Raw genomic sequence first — 13,654 nt, 5'->3', positions numbered from 1 at the left:
TCTACTTCTTTGGAAGGATATGCAAAGCTTCAAGTGTTCTATAAAACCACAAACAATTTTGGCAGATATTCCCCCATTTTACTGAGAATCCATGTAGCTCAATCAACCGAGTAAAGTGCTAACACTACCAAGATCATATGATTCCTTGGCAATGCATACCTTGTCTACCATAAAACATATCCAACTTCCTGTATTACCACACCTTGGTTAGACGGGCCAAGTTTCTGAACATCGAAAATGCACTGTTGGTGTGTATATGTGAATAGTCATGTGTTGCATGTATTCATCTGTCTTGTACACCTGTATAAGAGGTATTTGTGGCAAGCAGGGCAGGGCAGAGAGCCGTGGGAATGGAGCCGGTGGCGTGAGTGTTAATGAGCGTCACCTACGCGCCACACCGATCTTGAGTCCCAGGAGGAGCTCCGGAAATATAAAAGTGACGACAGTGCAAGAAGAGAGGACAAGGCTGGACTTTCTCCTTGCACTGTCGTCACCTCCTGTCATCCTTCTGAAGCTCCTCCGTGGGACTCGAGGCGATGTGGCGGTCATTAACATTAACGTTCATTAACATTCACACGGCTCTATGCCACAGCGTTCTTGGAGTTTCTTACCGGGAATGAAGATTTAAGTTCTAGTGCAATGAATTTTGACAATGGCCGATTTTAAAGCCCAACAATCAGAATTTCATCACTTCTGTCTGAGAATCAATCCAGCCCTGCCATTTGGAGGCATTAGTGACTCAGAGTGGACTGTGAGCCAGTGCGTGACAGCTGGGTGAGGGGATTTTGGGGGTATGTATTGATCGAGTGGCTTCTGTTGGTGCCAAGCCTTGTCACTCCCACTCTTTTCACTCAATGGATTGCTAATAAACCTTTATGGTCATTGCAAGCACTAATCCCAAGCAAGCGCATTTGTTAATTAGGAAGCACCCCTTAACCAGACAGCAAGAACAGGGATGGGAATCATAAGGAATTTAATGATTCTGGTTCAGATTCAGATTACACCAAGTGATTCTGGCTCATTGTGATTTGGAGGAGAAAAGGGTGGACAGTAGAAACCCTCTTCAAAAGGCCTGTTGTCAAATGTTATTTTACATTTCAAAACAATAATGCAGGGTTCCCACACCAATACTATTTCATGACCTTTCCAAACAATCGTGATTATTGAAAAAGTATTTTTAAAAATGGTTAAAATTACAATCAATCTGCTAATGTATCATTCAGAGCAATTTGGGAACCGGTTCGACCAAATAATTCAGAGAACCAAAATGTGGTTACAAATCAGGCTGTGGCTTGAGAACAAAAATTCTGCCAATTAAATATCTTAGAACAATGACTAGAACAATTTACATTAATTTTAGAAACTCCATGATTTTATTCATTTTCATAACTTTCAAGGCCAGGAAAATTCCATTTTAAAATTGCTTGATACGTATATCCATGTTTTCAATGGCCAGGGAAAACCCTCATGCCATGAAAATCATCCACTTCCAGTATCAGAGCTCCAGACTAACATTTGAGAGCAGTAGCAACGGTGTCACCAAGATCTACAGAAGGTAAGACCAGCACCTGATCTGGTAGTGCTGGGGGAATTTATGAATACCTTTTTTTCATAAAGGTAATTTAATCGTAAAATGCCTATTATTTTGCATTATTAAGTGCAGTAATATATCATATTAAATGTCTATTTCTTGAAAATGCACATTTGACAGTAAAGCACTGAGCTTGGAGTTGAGATGCAGATCAAATTAACTTTTATTAACAACAGTAACATGTAAAAACCTAAAAATCTAGAGCTTTGAAGTGCTGGGAAAAGTGAGAGGCAATTTAAAGTCCTTGAAAAGTGCTTGAATTTCACTCTTAAAAGGTTGTACGAACCCTGAAATGAACAATGTAAAAACATTAGACTATTTCTGCCACAATACCATGGTTACAGAGTTAGTTATGTAATTTTTTTCACTGCTAGGGGTCGTAACCTCTTACAATAACAAAGGTGTAGGTTGATGACGCATTAAGCGGAAATATGGAACTTGATGTATTGCCGAAAGATCTAATAATGTTTATGGATGAGTGAATATATTGGTGTTTTTAACATGACTGTGGTATGAAGCAGGTCGCGATTGCTAATAAGAGACAGATACTGAATTTGAATGCTTCTCACTAGATCTCGCAGCGATATTATTAATACTGCAGCGAATTCAGACGCTTTCTCACTGGATCTCCCAGTGCTGTGTCCAAGATCCAAGATCGGCTCATGAGTAAACCTGTTCTGAGCTTGCGCTGTCTAATATTGGTCCAAGCTGATAAACTGTTGGTGCTGCGCAAGGTTATTTTCGTGAACAAAAACTGAAACTAAGAAACTACTAAACTATTGATCAAAAAACAATTTACGTAAACTGAAATAAAATAGAAATTTCAACATAAATGAAAAACTAAAACGAAACTCTCATCCTGTACCGGAAAATCAAGTTTTTTCATTGGACTGCGCTACTTTATTTTTCAATGTATACACACGCGCTAAACGGACATGTATGACCATTGCGCTCACGTCTTTTGCAGCGTCTCGTGCATGACACGCCGTTCTAGCGCCATTTAAGTTAAGTTCAACTTTTAAAAGACGCGTCTCGAGACCTTGCGCTTTTTTCCCCATTCCACTGCCCGCGTCTCACGTTTTTCAAAGCAAAACCGCTTTGTGTGAACCAGCCCTAAAGAGGCTGAAATGGCCAAATAAGTATTTCCATCATGTCCTTATGCAAATACAGCTGATCTAATGTGAAACTTAATAATTAACAAGATAACACACATGAGACAGGATACCACACTGAGCAGAAAACGTTAATAAAATAGCATGTCTAGCTCACAAATAGACCTATACATTTTCAGAGTAAAAGTAAACTAAATGTCTGGTCTGAATAGAACACATGAATATGAGTATATGAGTATATGATATTAAAATATAATATAATAGACAAAGCATAAATTGATCAATACAAGAATAATATTTGAAAGGATTAATCATAGAAATAGCCATTAAAGAATAATCATTTGCGTATTGTTTTTCTTATACACCACAGGTTTAACAAGATTTCTCATTATGAATGAATCTTTTTTTACTTTAAAGTTGCATTTGTTTGGTTATTTGTTCAATCTCAAAAAAAACTATTGTTTTGCAGAATTTGCACAAAGGTAAACTGTAAACGGCAAACATTACATTTTGGTGCTATTAAATGTCTTTATAAGTGTTTTGTTAAGTGATCATTTAAACTATAATTACTAAAACTGAAACTAAATATATAAAAACTAAATATAAATCAGTTCACATTTAATGTTGATTAATGTTGACTTAATGAAACTAACTAAATCTAAACTGAAATGTATAGGACATTTTAAAATAATATTCAAATAAAAACTAATTTAAACATGCAAAACTATAATAACCTCAAACCAGAAGTGGTTTCGTTCTGCTTTAGTTTGCCTTTCGATCTTTTTTTGATATGCAACAGAAATGGCAGCTCTTATTGGACAACTTGGTGGTGGAACCAGTGCGACCTAACAAAACTTACTCGCACCGGCAAGAAACAAGATTGCAAAATGCGACCATTTTTGGACCACCTTTCTCGATTTTTACAAGACGGCAGAGAGAAGAAAGAAAAAAACACAAAAAACGCAGCAAGAGGTTGTAGCACCATTTCATTCACTATAATAATTTAACACAAGCGGTTTGCAGATCAGACACGTCGGTCGTTTGTTCAATCACTGCTTCCCCCACTGGCAGAACAGCAGGAATGAAAGAGGTCTGCACGGCTTCTGCTGTCTGTCTCCCTTTCTTTCTGTCTATCTCTCCGAAGAGAAGGGAAGGGAAGGGTCAGGAAGGGCCACATTAAGCACACACAGGCGGAATAAGGCTTCACTTCAACCACAAACTAAGCACTACAGTTTTTCTGCATGTGGCAGGACTAAAGAGTCTCTGGAAAACATGTGCTCAAGCTACTGCCACATTTTTTTATTGAAGTTTAAATACTGTGGCAGTGATAGAATAATATATCACAATATCTAATTCTCACTATAGCTACTTTAGGTTCAATTAATGAAAAAGCAGGTCATCTAAAGCGCAAATTATGCAATCTGCATTTCTCCCGTTGGACAAAAGCAAAACAAACAGCATTTTTGCATAACAATAACAACATCTGAATGATGATTGTCATATAAATCACAAAAAAATGCATCTGCAAGTTTCAGACCTAAGACCGAATTGAAAAAGTATGTAGGCTACAAAACACATCAATTCAGGAATTTCACAAACAGTGCACATAAAGATGAAGTATTTACAACACAACTGAGATCTGCATGGTAAAAAAATTAAAGCGGAAGAACGATGTCAATTACTGTGATGCCATCAGATAAAGCGCACCTCTGAAAGATTCCTGTAATTTAACATTGCAAACAATGCTGGAAAAATCACTGCAGCCTTTCAGGTTCCTAAAATCTGAAATCCTTGCTCATTGTATTATAATGATGTATTGTAATACATTCCCTGATTTGCAGGAGAAGCTATTGAACAGCAATCACAGTAATTTGATTAGCACAGTGGAAGCCGGCTGGTGCCAGTGCAAAAGCTGAATGCCTAAGCAGAATGCTTGAACCCAGAAAAAGACAGACAGAGAGAGAAAGTCACATAAGCGTCAGGGGGTATCTGCTCAGATCGAAGCGTTACTGTACATCTTAATATCAAATCAGGCAGATTCCATAGTCTTTACAGTGTTTATAGCCGTTTTCATAATGCTAAAACACACAACGGGTGGCCAGGGAACAGTGCAAACACAAAATATATCACAATTAAACCATTTATTTTGCACTAAATTTCCCATCAAAACAAAGCACGGATAAAGCAAACATGCAATCTGCAAGGAAGAAGCCGTCGCCGAAAGCATTAGCGTCCATCAGCACTGAAGTGTCTATGCGCTGCTGGAGTTGGCAAATCTACGCCGACCCAAAACAAATATTTATATGTATAAGACTGTTTGGGCACTCTGCAATTTTTCAAGACCATCAATATTTCTGACAAACGCCCCCCTGTGACCTTTCTGGCCGTCCTGAACTGTAAACAAGAAGCCGGGTGGAATCCTGATGAGACGAGCCCATAAAACAACCCGCTTCACATGCCAGTGCGTGCCCGTGCCGTCCGCTTGCTTTTTTTGATGGCACACCGGAGAAATGGACTCATCTTTGTTTTTCAACACTAATTTTAGCTCAGTGCTGCCCCTCTTCATCACTGGTGAATTGGCACATCAATCAGTTTGGTCACTTGCTGAAAAAATAATGGACAATTTCAGATTGAGCCCTCGAGTCCAACGGCACAAAACTCAGTGAGAGCGAGTAGAGAGGGGCGCAACGATCTTGAGCAATATGAGAGCTCGTGGTTAGTGGATCAGGAAAGAGAGAGAGAGAGAGAGAGAGAGAGAGAGAGAGAGAGAGAGAGAGAGAGAGAGAGAGAGAGAGAGAGAGAGAGAGAGAGAGAGAGAGAGAGAGAGAGAGAGAGAGAGAGAGAGAGAGAGAGAGAGAGAGAGAGAGAGAGAGAGAGAGAGAGAGAGAGAGAGAGAGAGAGAGAGAGAGAGAGAGAGAGAATCACACGATCACCTGACACGCTACAGTCAGGGTGAAGCAAGTGCCGTGAAATATCAATAACACAGAAAATATTCATTTATTTCCTTTCACAGGGAAACAGCTTCGAGACGATTCAAGTTCTGAGGCATGTCTGCTGTGCTTTGACAAATTCACTAAATGATTGTAAATGACACAGGCAGGTAATAACCCATAGAAATATTTACCAGGGAAATCACAGTCTCTGTCAAAACAACTAAAAAAAGCACCAATGGAGAGAAAAATAAATTGATACAAGGATATAAAGCAGGGTTTTTCAAAACTGGGGGTCAGGGATATATATTACTATGGTAAATCGTTGCATGGGGAGGAAAACTGGGGTAACACTTTATTTTAAGGTGACGTAGTTACATGTTACTACATAGTAGTTACAATAAATAGAGAGAGAGAGAGAGAGAGAGAGAGAGAGAGAGAGAGAGAGAGAGAGAGAGAGAGAGAGAGAGAGAGAGAGAGAGAGAGAGAGAGAAGAGAGAGAGAGAGAGAGAGAGAGAGAGAGAGAGAGAGAGAGCGAGAGAGAGATCACTAGTCCATCTAATCAAGGACTCACAACAGCGTCCTCTTCTCCTCACTTCTGTAATGAGGGTCAACAGCTCTTGATTAGAAAGAAGACGACGAAAAAAAATGCTATTTCACGGGATTGGACACATGATATCACACATGGATGAATCCACACTGGAACCGATCAGGCCAGCAGGGAAGCATAAATATTATATATATATATATCATTTTTTATCTCCATTTTCCATGTAAAAGTGCACACCAACCAATATTTTTTTTTATATATATACCAATATTATATATATATATATATATATATATATATATATATATATATATATATATATATATATATATTTATGCATCCCTGTTGTCCTGATTGGTCCCAGTGTGGATTCATTCATGTGTGATATCATGTGTCCAATCCCGTGAATTCGTCATTTACACTTTTAATTTTTTACATACATTTTCTTTATGAAAACTATCTTAGAACATTCAATATATTACATTATATATTTAAATAATGCGATACCATATTAACAATTAATTCGACAGACAGCGCATAACTCTAGGAATACAAAAAGTGTCCTGTGTGAATAACTAAATCAACCTCAGACAAAATGAGAAACTCTTGCTGTGGGACTGTGACAGATTTATGTTCAAAGATATGGAAATGATCAATATATTAACTTCTAAATCCCCTTTTTGTCATGTCAATTCAATTCTTTCCTCTCGTCTTTGAACGATCTTCATTTGGGTGATTTATCTCAGAAAAATATTGATATGTGTGATTAACTCATTTAATTGGATGAATTAACTGGCTTATAATAATTAAAGTTTTTAATTGATTGACAACCCAAACATAAAACAAAACAAATGGAACAAATGGCTTCATACTAATGCAGACTGTTCAAACATTCCTCCCATGCCTCTTATTCTCTGCACAAATATTGTTTCAAATGAAAAAAAGAGCAAAGTAAAATAAAGCCCAAGTCATCTGATATAACTGACAGCGATGAGGCAAATATCATATGCTGTGTCTGTTGGCAAGACGCTGCCGTGGCCATAAGCGATTCTGTCCTCGAGTGACCACAATATCAGCAAAGGGCCGAACCCTCCACACATACAATCCTCAAAATAATCCGGCATCACATATATAATGCACTTCTCTTCTGAGGGTCATAACCTTGAGCATTATGAGCTCGCAGGGTCACAAGAGGCGGCTGAGGAACCTCCATGTGTCCTCCGATTATTTCCTCTTTTTGTTATTTTAGTTTTGAGTCTCATCCTGTTGGAGGCCAGGGTCAAATATTTTGTTAACGTTCTCTCTTTCACTCCTAAAAATTATTGTCTATGCAGGGGAAAAAAGCATAACAAATATATTTTTGAGCACTACCGCTTTTGAAAAAGTGCTGTAGTTACTAAAACGAGATTTACTGACTTACTAACCCAAGTCAAACAAAGTTCAGCTGCAATATTATGGTTTTAATATGAATATATATGGTCTATTAAATATGACTCGGGTCACCAATAGTCTGCCAGGCACAAATCTTAAACACAAAAAGTTATAACCGTTACAGAGGAAAGGAAATATAAAACTTTGAATGTAAAAGATGGATAAACATGCAGTCAGTTTAACAGTTTATAATGTGTTTTTAACATTAAATTTAGGGTTTGTTGTCACAAGACATTTTTTATATTGTGAACAGTCAACATTTGGGTACACATCAACACAACCCTTTTAAACCGCTATCTATCTGTCTGTCTGCCTCATTTTCAATCGCAAAACATTAAATATGGCATCTAGCATGACTAATAATGGGTGGGCGATGTTGTCAATTTTTTTCTGGCAGGATCACGATCTTATCACGATTCTTTTTCATGTTGTTTTTTAAGACTATTTTGCAAGTCACTGAACAATACAGCCAAACTAAGGTCCCTATATAAAAATGTAGCCTTACAACTAGAGCTGCACGATTCTGGATAACTCGAAAATCAAGATGTTTTGGGTTCAATCAGAGATCATGATTCTCCCACGATTCTGAACAGAAAACTAAACAAAATAACGTGTCATTTCTGACAAATGTTCATTGCTGCAGTCTACTTAAAGTGTTTAATGAATCTGAATGAATGTTTTTTTTATTTTTTTTATTCAGTCACGGGGTAAATACTTCACTTGTTTCATTAGTAGACGAATCAGCGTGTTTTTTTTAACAAATCTCTTGAATGAATGATTCAATGGCAAAAACATTTTTTAACAGTCACTTTTCGCCACCTGGAGGTGTAACAATGTAATCGATACAATCGTTATTTGAAGCGCCATGTTACTTTTTAAAAGGTGATATACTATATTTTGATAGCTATGGAAGTCAATAGGGTCCATCAACTGTCTGGTCACCAACATTCTTCAAAATATCTTCTTTTGTGTTGAACAGAGGAAAGAAACTCATACAGGCTTGAAACAACTTGAGGGTGAGTAAATGATGACATAATTTTCATTTTTGGGTGAACTATCAATCCCTTTAAAGACTTTTAAAATCATTTTAGCTCAAAACTGATCCGATGTGGATTCTGATCACTGTATAAGGTCAAAAATATTTATACGCGATGCAAAGGACTGCACTAACAAAATGACTTGGAAGAAATCAGACAAATCATAAAGGCTATCACAATGATGTTTTTATTTGATCTGTCAGTACGTCTCGTCTCTTACTGGACTGTCTGATATCCATATCTAACCCTAACCCATGGCCTATCATAAAAAAGCAACAAGTTTCTCTGACTGAAAATATAACTGTATTGTGTTAAAGCTCCTCAGGTCGTATTTTTGGTGGCATATTTGCAGAAATGATCATTCTTTCTAAATGTGATGTAAATATGTCCTGTAGGCTAACTGATAAACAGAAACAGACGAGACTGAATAAGTGTGTGTCTTTTGTGAAATAACGGTAAACCACTTTATTTCTGTCTGACTAATGTGCAATTTTGACACAAATTATTTAATTATGATCAATGTATCACTTTTTATTGTAAACCTGTGGTAAAACATTGATGCTTGGGTTTTACATCTTTAAGTAAACAACAAAAATGCCAGCAAACGGTCGCTTTTATCATGTTAGTTTTGTGATCTCTTTCTGATTAGTTTTCTGATAAAGCTTCCATTTGTTGGTGAAATGATGGGTTTGTGTGACGTTGTTCCAGAGAGAAGTGTTCCGGGCGTGTTTTAGTGAAGCCCTGGCTATATACACGATTTATCGATTAATCGTGCAACTCTACTTACAACTTAACAAAAGCAAAAAAGAATGACAAAGTAGAGGTGGGTGATACATACGACCAAAATCTTATTTCTAGAGATGGACCGAAATTTCGCCCGAAAATTATTTGCTGAAAATGTGATTTTCGGTTGTTGGTCGAAAGAGAAAAAAAGGCCAAAAATATTCCGCCCCGCCCAGCCTACCCGTGTTCAGCGCTCAGGTTTACTCTGGCGCAGCATGTTTTGTAACTTTGTGAGCACCTCCAAAGATGCACGGTTTCAAAGCGTCTGCTCAGTGTTTTGCTATATGTGTGTGTGTGTGTGTGTGTGTGTGTGTGTGTGTGTGTGTGTGTGTGCACTGCGCACTCTGCTCAAAAAGTTCCACTCCGTGTGTTTGCAAGCCATATGTAAGCAGATGCATATGTAAAATAACGCGATCATCAACATTAAACAGCATATAAATCAAAACTGCCTGATGTTACTGAATGAAATGTCGACACAGGACGAGGTGTGGGACTGTGAAGCTTTGGGTGCTGACTGAGGGACTCCATCAACTCCATCTATGTTTCGATCATCATTCTGAACCCGATCTGGGAGTAGTCTTTGATAAAAATGCAATTTTCTAAGCTTTTCGCTCAAAATGTTGCTTTTTTTATGAAACTTGCCCACATTCAAGTTCATTCTGAAATCTGAATCCTCATAAACCCACCAGAATAAACTCAAATTAAGGTTATTTAATGGCATAGATGAAGAACCGTTTTCCATAGTAAGGTTATTTAAGGTGGAAAAAGGTTATTTAGATTAATCAAATGTTCTTCACACAAAGAAAAATGGTTCTTTTAAGGACTGTTGACTGAAATGTTCTTTAGGGAACCAGAAATAGTTGTTCTATGGCATCCCTGTGAAAACCGCCTTTTGGAAAACTTTATTTCTAAATGTGTAATAGATTTATCAACAAGATATCCACACCTCTACTATTTAAAGAACAGGACACTTCCACCTTTAGCATTTCAAACTAAACCTTAATCCAATATTACAAGACAAATCCACTGGCCTAAAGCAAAGCATTCGAATTGGGAAGGCAGCAGGCAGAGAGAGAGCGAGCGAGAGAGCTTGAGAACAGACAGTAGCTATTGTTCAGTGATTAGCACAAGCCGTGACTCCACATGGCAGTTGTACTCATGGCTTACTCACACTCACAGGATGAGCGCACCGTTTTATTCCACAGAACCAACTCACTCAAGGTTGCAGGGCCGCTTGCTGACATCACAAGGCCGGAGTACGCAGGACAGTAACCTTGCTCTGAGGCGAGCGAATCACAGCGCAAATTTACAGTTCAGATTTATCCTCAGGTGCTCGGCCGGTGGTAATCAAACAGACAACTAAATAGCATGTGTGCTGATGAAAGAGGGCAGAGGGCGACGGCGGCGGTGTAGATATAGAGATGATCACAGCCTGCACAAGGTCAGCACAACTGTACTTCAATTGATGAGTACAGTTATTCATTAACCAGCACTGATCTCATCAACGCAACATCATCTAATAATGCAGCAAGAGAAAAAGAAAAAAAGACTTATTTTCTTTAGATGGACTAGCGAAGTACTTGCATGCATTTTCAAAACACATTCAGCAAGCTCGTTTTGAATTCAATGGGTGTTCGTTTTAGTGCTGGGGGTAAAAACATGTGGCCTATAACTCATCTACACATGTACGTGACCAGAAGCACCAGGTAACGTGTGATGCTTATAGGTTCACGTATACTAGAGCCATAATAACAGCATCCTCGCTTGTCTCCTCGCTTGCAAACAACTTTCTATTTTTACATCAGTGGCCAATTTGTCGGTTAATGCGCTGATTGAGTTTATTTATGGAGGTATTTCCAGCCTATCAATCCATTTAGGTTCGCTACACTGCAGTTTCATCTGTCCTAAAGAAAATGTAATTTCACAGAGGAGCCAATCGAGCTAAACACTGAATGTATATGGAAACTTTAATATTGTTCAGTGTCAATTAAAACGGATTACAAAATAAAATGCAACTGCTATTGGAAATACATATGCATCGATTATTTGCATTTGTATCTATATAAAATATTATATAGAGAGGGAGAGAAATTAATAGATATAGAGGATAGTTGTACAGGCAGTATACATAATACATAATACACATACATACATACACACATATAATTGAACACATACATATATTATATATATAATTGTACATATACATACATTATATATATAATTGTATTGTACATATACATACATTATATATATAATTGTACATATGCATATATTATATATATATATATATATATATATATATATATATATAATTGTACATATGCATATATTATATATATATATAAAATTGTACATATGCATACATATATATATATATATATAAAAATTGTACATGCATTATGTATAATTGTACATATACATGCATTATATATTGTATATACATACATTATATATATATATATAATTGTACATATACATACATTGTATATATAATTGTACATATACATGCATTATATATATATATATAATTGTACATATACATATATATATACACACACATACAGTCACACACAATTAAAAAATACAAATGTTGATTGTTTATATTATTTATATTTTATATCAATTAAAAAAAATATATGTATGTATATATATATATATATACATATATATATATATATATAAACAATGTTAATATTTACATATATAAACAATGTTAATATTTATGTAAATAATAAATACTTTATTATTATTACCTATGATGTTCCAACTTTTATTCCATTTTGTTCCATTTTCCATAATGTACTTATGTATATTTTCATTTTTCCATGCAGATCATCCATCATTTGCCCAAGGCATATATTCCGATGTAAAGATCGGAGATTCGAGATTGTTTTCGGCGATGTGTTAAAACAGCGTTTTGCTCGGTCCCCTCCTCCACACCTAACATTCTCCAGCGGAGCTCAACCTAATCTCACACCGGGTGAGAGCATCCCTGATCCGGCTACTGCAGGCAGCCACAGCCCCTCTCCTCTCCACCCAGACATGGATCAAACTGCCACCAATGGCTTTGAATGATCAGATTTGGTACAAACCCATCAAATGCATCTTACTGAGTCTATCTCAATGCATCAATTACCCATGCAAGGAAATAAACTAAATCAATGCGCAAATTAAGCAACACATTTGATTTTAGTTTAGGCTTTAATAGGAGGAACAACATTTGGGTCATTTGCCTAGAGGAAAACAATATTTCAGTCATGTGACTGTTACAGATGTGACAGACAAACAGATTGAGTGCACGATAACACCTTTTCCATATATCTATTCAATCTGCCTGCCTTAAAGAAGTAAAATAACGCTATTTTCTTTAATTGTAAGCCCTGATTGTAGTGCGTACTGTTTATCTAAAGCAACTTTCCATCTGAAATGTCAATATGCATGTGTTAGATCCATGCACAACCACCAACAGGCAAGACTGGAATAATTATTCATTGTGAATTGGCTTCTAGAAACGGTCAAGTCATTTTAATGCATTTCTTAATGCACAGCACAAACGCACGGGTATTTTACCTCCTTTTAGCTAAACACTGGTTTTAATGCCCCCTTTGTTCTTGCTGGCTTTATTGACCACATCCATCAGGATCCTTTCCACACAGCAGTTTAACCATCTATTCTCTCATCCACGAGATAGCATTGTTTTTTTGTAGTAACAGAAGCATGCGTTACATCTCCAGATCATGCATTCGCGATTTCAGTACAATAAATCCATGCATCAGAATGAATCATTCGCGCGAATGTTTGTGTATCACTCGTACCTGTGTTCAAAGTGCAACAGTTACATCCACGGTTGGGTTTTGTAGTGCCTCTCGGTCCTTATCGCAAGCGGATTCGGAGATATCGCTTTATTTTCCAGTGCAAAACGCCCGTGTGAAACCGTAAATAAGCTCAACGCGTCGATGGCATGGTATTCTCCAGTCCGTACCTCAAGAAAGCGTCGCGCTTTACTTTACAAGCGTGGAGTCGCAGCTATCGCTTTAAAATGGAGCGTACCACTCGGACACTAGGGGTGCGCCTAGACGCGTTTGCAAAGCATATGTGTTTTCAGGGGACTTAGTATAACCCAGACAGACATTGATTTAATTTAATTTAAAAATTAATTCTAAGACACGGCGAAATATCATCTCATTATTAAGGAAATGCGTAAATATTTTTACAGT

At 37.1% G+C, this 13,654-nt stretch overlaps 1 protein-coding gene across 1 annotated transcript in view; it reads right to left on the bottom strand.

The window, feature by feature from the left end:
* Window positions 1-13,440, bottom strand: part of plxna3 (plexin A3) — a 153,390-nt gene extending 139,950 nt beyond the window's left edge. The window contains exon 1 of the mRNA XM_079638597.1: window positions 13,253-13,440. The gene's annotated coding sequence lies outside the window, so the exon portion shown is untranslated. The remainder of the gene's footprint in view (window positions 1-13,252) is intronic.
* Between the last annotated feature and the right edge of the window lie 214 nt (window positions 13,441-13,654).

Source organism: Phoxinus phoxinus (genome assembly GCF_949152265.1).
Source record: "Phoxinus phoxinus genome assembly, chromosome: 15".
Lineage (NCBI taxonomy): Eukaryota > Metazoa > Chordata > Actinopteri > Cypriniformes > Leuciscidae > Phoxinus > Phoxinus phoxinus.
Note: the sequence above shows the minus strand (reverse complement) of the source record. Positions and strands in the feature narration are given on the sequence as shown.